Below are 14,411 nucleotides of genomic sequence, written 5' to 3'. Positions count from 1 at the left end.
TACACTTTATGAGAACTGGTAGAAATTATTGCAAGATTAGGCTGAAGAAATATATTCATGCAATGTCTGAAATTAGATATTAAGCTTCCCTCATTCTTAACAGAAGTTGCATGTCTAATTCCCTATGCACTACAGACATTTTAACCCATAATAACTGATTGTAAATACAGTATGAAACTAGCTAGAGCCTTATTTACACCTGCCAATTTGCTGCCCTCCAGCACTAAAAACAAAAACAAAATGGTAGCAAAAGAACTGCCAAGCAAAACACACTCTGCCCCTCATGTACACTCCTTTCTATTTCCACAAACAGAACCTTTTGCTTCTTGTTTTCCATCAACAAATTCAACTTTGGAATTTCAAATAAAATTAAGGAAAAAGATATTTGCATGACATGGCAATAGCAAAATAATTGTTAAAATGGCCATCTACTTGTGTCCCCTTAAAGTAACATAAGTACTATAAGTGCTTCATGGCACTTTTAACTGAGAAGTAACACATGTAAAAAAATTAAAAAGAAGTAACACATGTACCATGAAATGTATATGTCACAATGGCAGCCACTTATTTTGCCTGAATAACTCAAGATTTGCACTCAGTTATGTTCATATAATGAAAGCCCATGTTTTTCATTAGAGAGAATATATCAGATATTTTGGTTGGTAAGGTGGCAGTCCCCGTTGTTTTTGCATGCCCTGCATTTCCCTGTTATATCTCATTTACATAATGGCAGCCCAATTATTTCCGTTTCTTTTTTTTTTTTTTTTTTTGTGGAAGCTTAAAGCATTTGTCAACATTTTAGTGAGGACTTCCTACTAACTTAATTCAATGAAAATACCTTCTGCTAAATGTTAGACAGTGGTTTATCCTTCCATTGTGGATAGTAATGATTTGCATTATTATTGCATATACTGTTTGACTTGCGTATATTAAAATGGTAACATAAGGCACGTAATAATATTTACATACATAATGATATGAATAATTTGTGTATCAATAGCATCTTTTTCCAATGAGCTCAATGCATGTATTTTGATGGTGAACTCTACCTTTAAGCATTCAATACATTGGGTATACAATGGAACTCATACATCTTGATTAACTTTTTAAGGTTGTTGAGGACAAATATTATTTTCATCACACTGGGGAGTGTAGGAAATTGAGGATTGAGGATTGCTTCTTAGACAATTGATGACTTAGCCAAAATTAGAACTCAATATTTTTCGATTTTAGATCATATCTTAATGTTTCATGTCAAAAGATTACGATTTACAGGGCTGATAAACAGACATCTCTGTTTTATTGGCTAGATTGTGGGATCCTGAAAGAAGGATAAGTGTCTCATAAAACTTTTAACCAATACTAAACATATTCGGCATTCAGTAAATATTCATTATATTGGATAAACTAAGGCTTTCAATACATAAATTGCCATTATATGGTATGACAGCACACCAGTTCTTGTCACCCATGGTAATGATGTTTATTGGTTTTTCAGGTCAATATATTGCAACTACAGGTTGTTGCACAGGGAATATTTATTGTGTCTTTTAACAGGAGATGAGGTGAAAAAAAGAAACAAAACAGAAAACAATATCCGGCATGCTGTATTTGGATGTTGCATGCAGTTATACATAAAAGGAGAGTAGATATTTTTAGGAGAGAAAAAGGTAGAATCCCAAGAATTGCCTGTTTCTCTTTGGTAAGTCTGAAGGATAGGATTCTATGAAACATTAGTAAAAATGAAAATAAATGCAAGGAAAATGCTATAAAAGGCACAATTGCTGTAAATTTATGGGAGAGTACTAATCAACCCATGTCATTCAGTGATTGCCTAAAATATAAAGTTTCCATTCTGTGACTGTTTGATTTAAGTAAATAGCATGGCCATATATTTACCATGGAAATCTATACTAAGAAACAGACTAGGACAAATATAATTTGTTAAAACAAACTTTGAAACCAGTTATATGTAGCATTAGTCAGTTAAAAGTAACCAAATATTTCAAATTTCTAGGAACTTCCTACTAAGTAAAATAACAAAAATTTTCACACTGCAACCAGGAGAAAGTCCACAGAATATTCTCATGGCTACTTTCATCTCAGATTCAGAATTTGTCTTTACCAATTTCTGTTCTCAGATATTAAATCCTAGAGTGGTCAGGCATTGAATTAAGTTATGTGGTTTATGATAGAAATCTGAGGCATATTTCTAAGGACAGAATGTATGCCAGCAATGCCAATCAGGCACTTAAAAAGTACTGTTTATTTAGGATGATTAATGACTAGATCTCTTGTTGACTTTTCTTTGCAGTTAAGTGGTAGTCTCCTGTTTATTTTGGTAATAAAGCACTGTTCTGGGAAATGAATTCAAATCTTTAGTTCTCATCTATTGAACCTCTAGATTATTGTTAAGTGGAAATTATGTTTTGTTCCCTCCATTTCCTTTATTCTGCTACACCTTTTTCATTCAAAAATGTTCGAACCAGTGACTTAGATATATCCTGTAGTATGCTGAAATTTGTAGCTGCCCTTAGTTCAAGTAACTTCAGAAAGTTAAAATAAGTTTCTGATCAACTGTCTGTAAATAAAAAGTATTACAAATCATAGCATATCTGGGCCCATACTGAGCAAAGGAAATGATTTGCGCTTTTTCAGCTTGTTCTTATTCATTCACTAATGTTTTGAAAAATTATTTTATTCTTGAGTATCAAACACAATTCTTTTTTTTAAGACTTATTTATTTGAGAGCAAGCGAGAGAGAAAGAAAAAGCAAGTGAGGGGAGGAGCAGAGGGAGAGAATCTCAAGCAGCCTTCCTTCTGAGCATGAAGCCAAGAGGCAGGCCTGGATCTCAGGACCCTGAGATCACCTGAGCTGAAACCAAGAGTCAGTCACTTAACCAACTGAGCCACCCAGGCCCCCTAAACCCATGATTCTATTTGGTTGTCTTAGTCTTTATGCAAAGGTTAGACATTCCAATTAATATAGGTATCATCAATGTAGGTGATGTATCCTAAAGAATTTTATAACAAAATTACAAGAGAATAATAAATATTTACATAGGATATGCATATCCGTTTATCTCATTCTAACCATAATAATACCATAGCTATTAGAATAAAACTACTCCATAATTCCCAAATCATATTGAGCTAATTGCTTGCAATTTTCTAAATATTTAACTTACTTGAGAGTGTGTGTGTGTGTGGAGGGAGGGACAGAGGGAGAGGGAGTGATGGTCCCAAGCAGACTCCGCACTGAGTGCAGAGCCCAAAGCAAAGCTGAATCTGATCCCCCTGAGATCACAACCTGAGCCAAAACTGAGAGTTGGATGCTTAACCAATTGTGCCACTCAGGTGCCCCAAAAGCTATTGAACAGTTTTGGGCATGTGAGTAGCATAATCTGATTTGTACTCTGAAAGATCACTCTAGTTTTCAGGAAAAGATATATTGTGAGAGATAAGAGTTCAGGGTGATCAAGTAAAATATAGATTCTTAAGTACAGAGAACAAACCAATGGTTGCATGAGGGGATGTGCGTGAAGGAGCGGGTGATGGGGGTTAAAGAGTACACATTTCATGAAGAGCACTGAGTAATGTAAAGAATTGTTGAATCATTATATTGCACAAGCAAAACTAATATAACACTGTATATTAATTATACTTGAAAAAAATGCTATTGTAGTAAGTAGACCTAGTAAGAGATGTTGGAGGTTTGAACAGGATGGTAGTAGTAGTGAAGATGGTAAAAATGGCCAAATTCAAGAAGTATTTTGGATGCAAAGCTTACAGGAATTGCTGCTGATTAGGTACAAGTGGTGAGGAGAAGAAAGAAAGATGATCCCTACATATTGAGTATGAGTAAATGGGGTGCCAGTTAACTAAGATGGGGAAAGTGTGCATGCACCCATGTGTGTATGGGTGTGTGTGTGAGAGCATGCACATGTACACATGCAAGAGGGAAGTCCAGGTTGGTTATGTTTCCACTTATGCATCTATCTTTGTAACTCTAGAGGAGATGTACCCAGCCTAATGTCTGCTACAAAACTTTTTTATTATACATAAAAAAGAAGAAACTACTATTCATGTAGCTTTCCCTTTTAAGCAACTTGCCTTCTTCCTGTTTCAAAGATTTGTGATTTCTTCATTTTTCACAATTGCACCACAGCCTTTGGAATTTAAACAACTAAATGATAGCTAACTAAATGCAAATCTAAGTTCTTTCTCTTCTCTCTCTCTCTCCTCCTCATGCCCTACGCATACTCCTTTGACTCATATTTTTCATTATCAAATATTTGGGATTGAGGCACCTGGGTGGCTCAGTAGATTAAGCATTTGCCTTTGGCTCAGATCATGATCTCAGAGTCCTGGGATCCCGCCCAGCATCAGGCTCCCTGCTCAGTGGGGAGCCTGCTTCTCCCTCTCCTCCCTACTTGTGCTCTCTTGCTATCTCTGTCTCTGTCTCTCTCTCTCTCTCTCTCAAATAAATGAATAAAATTTGTAAAAAAACAAACAAACAAACATTTGGGATTATTTCCTCAGGTAATCTCATGTTTACCATTTCCAGAGTCTGTCTACAACTATTTGAATTGAAGATACCTCAGTTCTTTAATTAAGTAGGCTAAAGATAATCATGTATTCTCTCCTTTTGCAAAAAGTTAACACTCACCTTATATGCGATTGTTAACACATTCTTTTTCATAATGCTTACTCAGCACTTTCCTGTTCCCATTCAGTGCTTTCTAAACAAGAATGTCTTGGGGTGCCACATCGGGCTCCCCTGCTCAGCAGAGAGTCTGCTTCTCCCTGTCTTTCTGCCCCTCCCCCTGCTCATGCTCGCTTGTGCTCTTACTCTCTCTAAGAGAAATAAAATCTTAAAAAAAAAAAAAAAGAATCTCAATATTACTCTAGTAAAGATTATTGGCTGCCTATCTCATAGTCATTCTCACCTTTTGTATTGCATAACTGATTTGTTGGGAGTGGTGATGCTACTGGTGCAAAACCACAGGAGCAGACTTCCTGGTAGTTAAGAGCACAATATGGTTCAAAAATATATAACTGGAAGTTATAGGGTGACTCTGTCATAAAAGTTCCTCAAAAGGGACAGGGACAGCCACCTATTTGTAGTTCTTTTGGCTTGGAATATACTTTGGCTGAAAATATATTGTGATTATCATTTCTTGAATTTCACATTGTGAATCATGGAATAGAAAGAAGAAACCTGAAACACTGATGACATATTAGAGTTTCTGACTGTTAGCTCTTAGGACTATAACTCACTCTAACTGATACATATGCTTTCAAGATCATCTGCCAACTAAAGGGCCCTCTTCTCTTCTTTATTCTACTCTATGGACTCTTTAGTGCAGAAAAAGAAAGTCTTTCCATTTGCTGAATATTTTATGTACCTGTCTGAGTCTTGGCACATACCGTTGTTTGCCTCTATCTATCCAACACTAGATGGAGAGATCATGAGGGCAGGCACAGTTTTGGAGTCTTTTGCATATCAACCAAGTTCTGTGCACAGTGCCTTGCACATACAAGGCATTCAGAATGTGATGAATGACATTTAATTCCCTTCTGGTTAGCTTATTAGTCCATCTTCTTTCCATTTAATAGCTCTGAATTACTTAAAAGCCTGGCTTAAAACTAATTTTCTCTGGAAAGTTTTTCATGATTAATCTTACCTGATTATGATTACACCTCCACTTGGCATTTTCTTGGTACTTATGCAATTCTGGTTAATAAAAGCGTACGCCCAAACCTTCTTGATGTATGTCCTAGTTTTCCAATATATGCTAAAGTGATCTGTGGCAGGAATCCTGCACCCTAACTTCCTTTTTGGACTCTTCCCATATAAAACCTGATGCTGTGTTCCGTTATACAGAACCTTATGAATATTGTTGACTAAACTGGAAATTCACTTGGGCCAATCTCCTCCCAGATATTATAAATCTGCTCTCATCCAAAGGAATAGCTTCTCATAAAAAGAACCATTAGATTCTTATAGAATCATATTTAAAATTGGCAGGCAACTAGGGGCACCTGGGAGGCTCAGTGGTTTAAGTGTCCAACTCTTGATTTTGGCTTGCACATACAGTCCACATAAGCTCCATAAGGCAGGCACATTGTCAGCCATGTGCATTATTTTCCTGTGCTTAGAACAGCCCAACTTCAAAATAAGCACTCTATAAAATACCTATGGAATGAATAAGTGATTAGAAAGGCTACTGGAAGATATCCATATCATTGTCTTTGAAATGAAGCAAGTTTGGGATGAACTGATGAGAACCAAGGAGAAATATTAATACTCTCTTGCAGTAGCAGAAGTAATGCTGTAGCAGGAAAACAAAAACTAGTTATAGGCTATTCTGGGACATTCTTCAACTGTTCACAGCAGGTACAGGAACAGGGCTATTCAGGTTTGGAACTGGACTAAAAAAGACCAACAGAATCAGGGACTGTGAAGTCCCATAGAGTGACTACACAACCCAATTCACTCAGAATAGTCCCATTTTACATTCCTTGTCCCAAGTTAATTATTTGTTTAAAGATTAGTGAATTTATTCATGAATTTATTTATTCATGAGAGACACAGAGAGAGGCAGAGACATAAGCAGAGGGAGAAGCAGGCTCCTTGTCAGGAGCTGGATGGAGGACTCAATCCCAGGACCCCAAGATCATGACCTGAGCCAAAGGCAGACGCTCAATCACTGAGCCACCCAGGTGCCCAGTCCTATCTTAAATATTAACTGTGCCCCCTTTCACTTTAAAGACTATCCCTTGGATGAAAAATTATACAATCAACCTAAGTCTAGGATGCTAACAAATTTTCCATGGAGTTCCTATAAGCCAGTGAAGAACAAATGAAGGTTCCCTGGTAGTTTTGTACCATGCTACTTTCTCCTTTGAAATGCAGACCGACTCAGAATGTTTTCTGAAGACACAGGTCTCAAAGGGATTGACATGGACTTTTCCACCAGCTGCTTCAGTGATTCTGCAATAAGCAATCATACAGGGAACTCAGCCTGAGCTACTGTGAAAGTATTTGGCATAATAGAATTAACACTGCTACTTCTGATGCAAGAACAGTATGTACTTCACTGAATCATCAAGTCAAACCAAAGATGGAAGGAGTCCCAGAATGCCAGCTGGGCTAGGTTGCTGCTTTAAGAAGCTAAATACAAGAACTTGATCTGGTCTTTAAGAACCTTTCCTTAACATATAGGTAAAATGGATCACGTGGAGACTACATTATATGAACAAACCACATAACTGTATGGCAGCTCTTCTACTGGATTTGTAGATGTGAGTATAATAATTTCTCATTCAATTTTCTGTAAGTATCTTCCAACTCTGAGCTTAAAGTTTTTAAAAATAGATTTAACAGGTTTTCTCTGATAAACTCTGTTATAATTTTTGTCATTAGCAGAATTTGTCTAGTAGTTAACAAACACAGGTACTCTCTTGGAACTTCACATATGTTATATAAATTCCTATAAATAATCCAGGAAGTTGAATCTATTATTATTCCTGTTTTATAGATGAGAAACATGGGTCTTTGTGAAATTAAACAACTTACCCAAAATTACCCAAATTTTGGAATTTAAGTAGAATTCAAACCTGGGCCTGCAAACTATGAAGCCTGTTCTGAATCACTGTGCAGTACTCTTTAAATAATGCTATTATTTAGTAGATGGTGGCGTAATTGAACAGGATATGTTAAATAATTAAAATAAAGATAAACCCCATCGCCAAAGGGCTTAGAGACTAATTTTTACTACTTGTTAAAATGCATCAAGCTTATCCATCAAAAGATTAAGGAGATATTTCATAATCTTTAATTTAATCACTTTTAATTGAAAATCTCTTTAGCTTGTTTTAGCAGATTTTCACAATTAGCATTCCTTTCTCAAATCTTTTATACAATAGCACTAGCAATTATGATAGCGCATATAGATATATATACATACTTATGTGCAGGCTGTGTTCTAAATGTGTCACATGGATTCACTCAAACTAATTAAATCTTCTTAAGCTATCCCCACTTTTCAGATGAGAAAATTGAGGTACAAATAAATCAAACAACTGGTCTGAGGTCATAAATATCGTGAGTGGCAGAAGTAGGATTTATTCACAGCCCTTCTATCTCCAGAATGTGATTGTAAGCACTAGATTTTCTCTCTCATTCTATATAAATTGATTGATAAATTAGTTTTCTCCACTTTCAGAGGTATTTTTAAGACAAATTTATTAGAAAAAGCCTTTTTTGTTTTGTTTTGTTTTCTAGCACAAAGCATGATGGATTGCAGTAAGATGATCTGCACCTATGTAAATAAATAAAAATTATTAGTCCTCAGACTTAAAAATATGTGGTGACATGACCAAAAACATCTTTTTTCCTCTATCTCTGACTATAAAGATTAGAGGGTTAATAATACCTATGGAACATAAACTTTAGTATGTTGTCTACTTAAACTACAGGTAGTGCTATTTTTAAAAATATTTTTATGTGTTCTCTTTTGTACTTCTCTGCAGATGATCTCTTTCCAGGAGAACCAAGGCAGTCATCTGCAGGAAGGATAGAAGGGGAATGAATAGAAAAAGAGGAATGGATATAAGAACTAAAATTACAGAAATGCAGAGGGAAAGAGTTTAAGCTAAGATATCCAAAATAAAATTAACTCCAAAACATTTGAAAACTATTTTCAAGTATTAAAGTAGGTTTCAAACCATGACTTTAAAAGAAAGAAAAGCTTTTTCTTAATTATTCCATTTTATCCCTTGATTTTTCAAGAGACAGTCTTGCCAGTTTGGCCACAGAGTTTAATATAAGATACAAAGGAACTCTGAATAAATCTACACTTTCTGGCAAAAATGGATTATGGAGTGAAGAAGATAAATAAAGAAAGACAAAGGAGGTAGTCAGACATGCTCCTTCTTTTTTCTTTGGTCAAGAGCCTGAGTATTAGATGAACTGAGAACACCATGTTAATTTTTTTAATATTATACCCTCTGTAATAGTAGCATACAAAATACTGAAGTATGAGTTCTATGGATATTGTCAGCCATCCAAATTTTCAAGTTTCTACCTATCTTCCCACTTAGGAACAAGTGGAAATTAAAAGCTGTCCTTTATGAACATCCAATATGGAAATGTCCACAACAAAGAAAACTTGGTAGCACTGCATGGAAATAGAGAAGGGGTCTCAAAGTCATTTTCAGCTGCTGCATAATATGGAAAGTACTCAGGACTTACCATAACTTTTGGATAGGGACAAAGTTTATTGGATATTTAGAAACCTACAAATGGGCCTATGTGATAGGATTCAGTATACCTCTCACAATATAGAGAGTATGGTGTACCCATCATTGTCCAGAAGCTGAATGGAAGATGTGACAAAGAATTGGAGAGGTCTGTAACATGAGCGAAAGCTGAGATGGGACTTGGTTTGGCCAGGAAGTAATGGTAGGTCCGATCAAGCCTAAAGACCAGGTCATATGTTATATCAGTGGTAGGATTTATTAACATATGTCTAAAGGAATGCCCAGGAATGGCATCACCTAGGTTCAGCAGGCCCCCATCTAGAGAGAAGCTTAGACTAACCGTTCCCAGCCAATCCAAAGAAGATTCAAACAATACCAAGACAGAAGGGCTTGACTACACCAGTTCTAAAAATCCTAGGCTCCATCATAAGGATAAAAATTTGTCTCCCTTGGTAAAAACAAAATGATATTTACTTGATCCAACAGATTAGAAAGTAGACATACACTTAAAGAAATTAATTAAATTATTGGAATAGATTAAATTCATAGATTTTTAAAAATATTTTTTTAATTTTTTTGTTGCTCAACATCCAGCAAAGGTTGGACCATATAAAAAATCAGATCAGGGATCCCTGGGTGGCGCAGCGGTTTGGCGCCTGCCTTTGGCCCAGGGCGCGATCCTGGAGACCTGGGATCGAATCCCACATCAGGCTCCCGGTGCATGGAGCCTGCTTCTCCCTCTGCCTGTGTCTCTGCCTCTCTCTCTCTCTCTCTCTCTCTCTGTGACTATCATAAATAAAAAAAAAAAGAAAAAAAATAAAAAATCAGATCAGCTCTAGAAATAGAATTTTCTAAAAAAAAAAAAAAAAGAACAGAAAAAAAAGAACTATATTTCTTGACATAGAGGAGTATAGTAAAATTTAGTTAAAAAAATAAAAATACAGCTTAGATAATTTTGTGGAATGAAGCCAAAGCAGTGCTTAGAGGAAAAGGCATAGCACTGCATGCACAGATTAGAAGAGAAAACCAGTAATTTAAGCTTCCACTGAAGGAAACTAGAAAAAGTAAAGCAATTTAAATCCAAAGCAATAGAAGGACAGTAATGAAAATTAGAGCATAAATTGATGAAGTTGAAAAGAGGAAATTAATACATAAAAGCAATGAAACAAAGTCTGGCTCTTTGAAAAATATTAGTAATACAGATAAATCTCTACCCAGGCTAACCAAAAAGAAGGAGATAAAACACAAATTACTAATATTAGAAATGAAATGATCCAGTAATTCCACTACTGGGTATTTACCAAAAGAAAATGAAAACACAAATTCAAAAAGATATATACACCGCTATATTTATTGCAACATTATTTACAACAACCAAAATACAGAAGTGACCCAAATATCCATCCACAGATGAATGGATAAGGAAGATATGTTAGACACACACAATGAAATATTGCTCAGCCACTAAAAAAGAGTGAGTTCTTGCCATTTGCAACAACTTGGATGGATCTAGTTATAATGCTAAGTGAAATAAGTCAGTCAGAGAAAGACAAATACTGTATGACTTCACTTATGCATAATTTAAGAAAAAAAAAACAGAAATTAGAGACAAACTCTTAAATATAAAGAACCGATAGTTGCTAGAGCGCAGGTAGGTGGGAAAATGGAGGAAATAGGTGAAAGGGATTAAAAGTATACTTATCATGGTGAACACTGAGTAATGTATAGAATTGTTGAATCAGGGACACCTGGGTGACTCAGTGGCTGAGGGTGTGATCCTAGAGTCCCAGGATCGAGTCCTGCATCGAGCTCCCTTAAGGAGGCCTGCTTCTCCCTCTGCCTGTGTCTCTGCTTCTCTCTGTGTGTCTCTCATGAATAAATAAATAAAATCTTTAAAAAAAGAATTGTTAAATCATTATATTGTACAGCCAAAGCTAATATAACACTGTATGTTAATTTTACTTGAATTTTTAAAAATGGGAAAAAAAACTTAAAAACTGTAACTCATAAATAAAAATTAGGAGAAAAAAGCCGTAAAAAAAAAAATCAACCTCAAATAGACATATTGAAAATCCACAGAGGGAAGAAAAGCAGTACAGGTTGTGATTTGAGCATTTTTGCTTAAATTTTGCCAAACAAGCTTCTAGGACTAAGGGTGATAACTTGGAAGACACTCAGCAAGCAATGGTGCAAATGTAGAGGTCCCTTATCAGCCTATATAAGTAGCTAACTGAGTTAAACTCAATGTGATTACTAAAGTTTATGAGATCCAAAAATATAAATTGCCAAAGATCAGAAATAAAAGTGAAGATGGATCTAGTTAACATTGAAAAGATAATAAAGGAATATTATGAGCAATTCTAAGCCCATAAATTTGATAACTTAAATGAAATGGACCAATTCCTTGAAAGAAAGAAATCTAAAACATGCATAAGAAGGGCAGCCCGGGTGGCTCAGCGGTTTAGTGCCGCCTTCAGCCCAGGACGTGATCCTGAAGACCCAGGATCGAGTCCCATGTCGGGCTCCCTGCATGGAGCCTGCTTCTCCCTCTGCCTGTGTCTCTGCCTCTCTCTCTCTCTCTCTCTCTCTCTCTCTCTGTGTGTGTGTCATGAATAAATAAATAAAATCTATAAAAAAACATGCATAAGAAGAAATCAATAAACTGAATAGGCCTATATCATAGAAAGTGAATCAGCAATTAATAATCTACAAAAGAGTACCAGGCCCAGATGATTTCACTGGTAAAGCCTGCTAACCATCTGAGGAAGGAATAATATCAAGCCTGTGAAATCTCATCCAGAAAATATACACAGAGGGAAGCTCCTAACTCATTCTATGAGGCCAGCATGACCTAATACAAAAACCAGAAAAGACATCACATCACAAGAAAAGAAAATTATCGACCAATATCTCCCAGGAACATGGATACAAAAATCCTCATATATTAAAAAATCAAATCCAGTAATATAAATAAAAGGACTGTACCAATGAGCTTTATAAGAATGGAATAATGATTTGCATTGTCTCCTGATACTTGTTTTCTTTAATTCAACATTACATTATAGGGATCATTTTTGTTGATTTGTATAGTTGCTTATTCATTTTCGCTGCTTCATGATATTTCATTATGTGAATCTAACACAATTTATTTACCTATGCTCTTGATGGCTGGTAGATTCATGTTTTCTGTCAATGCTGAAGATGTGTCTAACATCTCTAACAATCTCTGCAAAATTTTCTCTCATTCATTCTCTCTTTTCCTAGGATTTCAATTAATTAGATAATGTCTCATTTTATTCTTTATATTTGGAACTTGCAGCTCCTATTTTTCATCTTCTCGTCTTCTGTACTGCATTTTGAATTTCACTAGTTCTCACTTCAGCTCAATCTAATCGATTAACATTCCCCTTTGGTTTTTACCTTCAAAGTTAATTTTCTATTTCGAAAATTTCAGTTTGGCCCCCTTTCAAATCTCCACTCACGTTTTTGTTACTCTCTGCATGTTCATGTTTGTGATTGCCTCTACTTTTCTCTTAAACATTTCATTTACAGAAATCTTATATTTTGATCCTCAGAATGTCAATACCTGAAAACTCTGGAAACAAATCTATCGGTGGTTTCTACTAATTCATACGCAATGGCTTGTTTTCTGTCATGCTTCGGGATCTTTGATTAAGAGTTCATGTTTGTTTGATCTTGATTTGTGAGAATGGCAGATGCCTCTCTGCAACCATAGCATGTTGTGAGCATTCAGCTTCCCCTATTAGAGCAGATAGTATTTCTTTCTTTCTACTGTTGAAGCCTAAGTTTCTTCACAGTACCAGCCCTGTCTTCTCTCCTTCATCAAATTAGCATTTAATTATTTAGTAGGAGATTATTAACCTGAGATCACTTCAAGTTCTTTCTAGAGTCCCTTTCTAATATAAAAGTCTATGTTTCAGGTCCCTTTCCTTGAAGTTAGCACCTCATGACAATGAGACTATCCACCTGAAACTACCTACATTTCTTTCTAGAGCCACTGGCTAATGTAAGAGCCTATAGTTCAGCAATTCTTTTTTTGAGAACTACTCAAGACTTTCCTGATGACAGTGCTAATTGGCATTTACTTCTGGGAAGCTTCACAGTTCCCATCTGCTTGCTGCTCACTCACCACACTTCACATTCAGCAAACGTTATTTTCCCCCTTGTAGGGGATGCCATTAGTAATTCCTTTATTGCCTGTGACCTCAGCAATGCATGGTAAACTAAGATTTTATCAAGTTGCTTTGTGGCAGTAAGGTTTGGGTCATGATGAAGTACAGGAACTTTGAATTTGCATTTTTAATTCCATACTCTGTAATACACACCAGACTATGAGAGTCCGTGGGACAGACTAGGCATGAGAATGAATGAATAGCATGTTCTAGCAGTGGTGGGTCCAGTCTGACTGAGCCCCAAACTGTGTAAGAGAACATAGTAAAGTGAAAATGTTGATTAAATTCAGAAACTTGAAGACTTTAAATGTAATTCTAGAGTTTGGAATGTCTATGACTATTGAAAGCAATATAAACATTTTAAACAGAATAATTCTATTTAAAAATCTGTGTACTAGAAAGATAAATCATTATTGTAAAAGAGGGCTTAACAATCCAATCATGAAATGGGCAAAAGACATGAAGAGAAATCTCACAGAAGAAGACATAGACATGGCCAACATGCACATGAGAAAATGCTCCGCATCACTCGCCATCAGGGAAATACAAATCAAAACCACAATGAGATACCACCTCACACCAGTGAGAATGGGGAATATTAACAAGATAGGAAACCACAAATGTTGGAGAGGATGTGGAGAAAGGGGAACCCTCTTGCAGTGTTGGTGGGAATGTGACCTGGTGCAGCCACTCTGGAAAACTGTGTGGAGTTTCCTCAAAGAGTTAAAAATAGACCTGCCCTACGACCCAGCAATTGCACTGTTGGGGATTTACCCCAAAGATACAGATGCAATGAAACGCCGGGACACCTGCACCCCGATGTTTCTAGCAGCAATGTCCACAATAGCCAAGCTGTGGAAGGAGCCTCGGTGTCCATTGTAAGATGAATGGATAGAGAAGATGTGGTCTATGTATACAATGGAATATTCCTCAGCCATTAGAAACGACAAA

At 36.1% G+C, this 14,411-nt stretch overlaps 1 long non-coding RNA gene across 1 annotated transcript in view; it reads right to left on the bottom strand.

Annotated features, from left to right (window-relative positions):
* The window catches only part of LOC140639354 (uncharacterized), a 48,380-nt gene that overhangs the window by 4,888 nt on the left and 29,081 nt on the right, over positions 1–14,411 (bottom strand). The gene's annotated exons all lie outside the window — the stretch shown is intronic.

Source organism: Canis lupus, chromosome 9 (assembly GCF_048164855.1).
Source record: "Canis lupus baileyi chromosome 9, mCanLup2.hap1, whole genome shotgun sequence".
Taxonomy (NCBI): Eukaryota; Metazoa; Chordata; class Mammalia; order Carnivora; family Canidae; genus Canis; species Canis lupus.
This window is presented reverse-complemented; position numbering and strand designations above follow the sequence as displayed.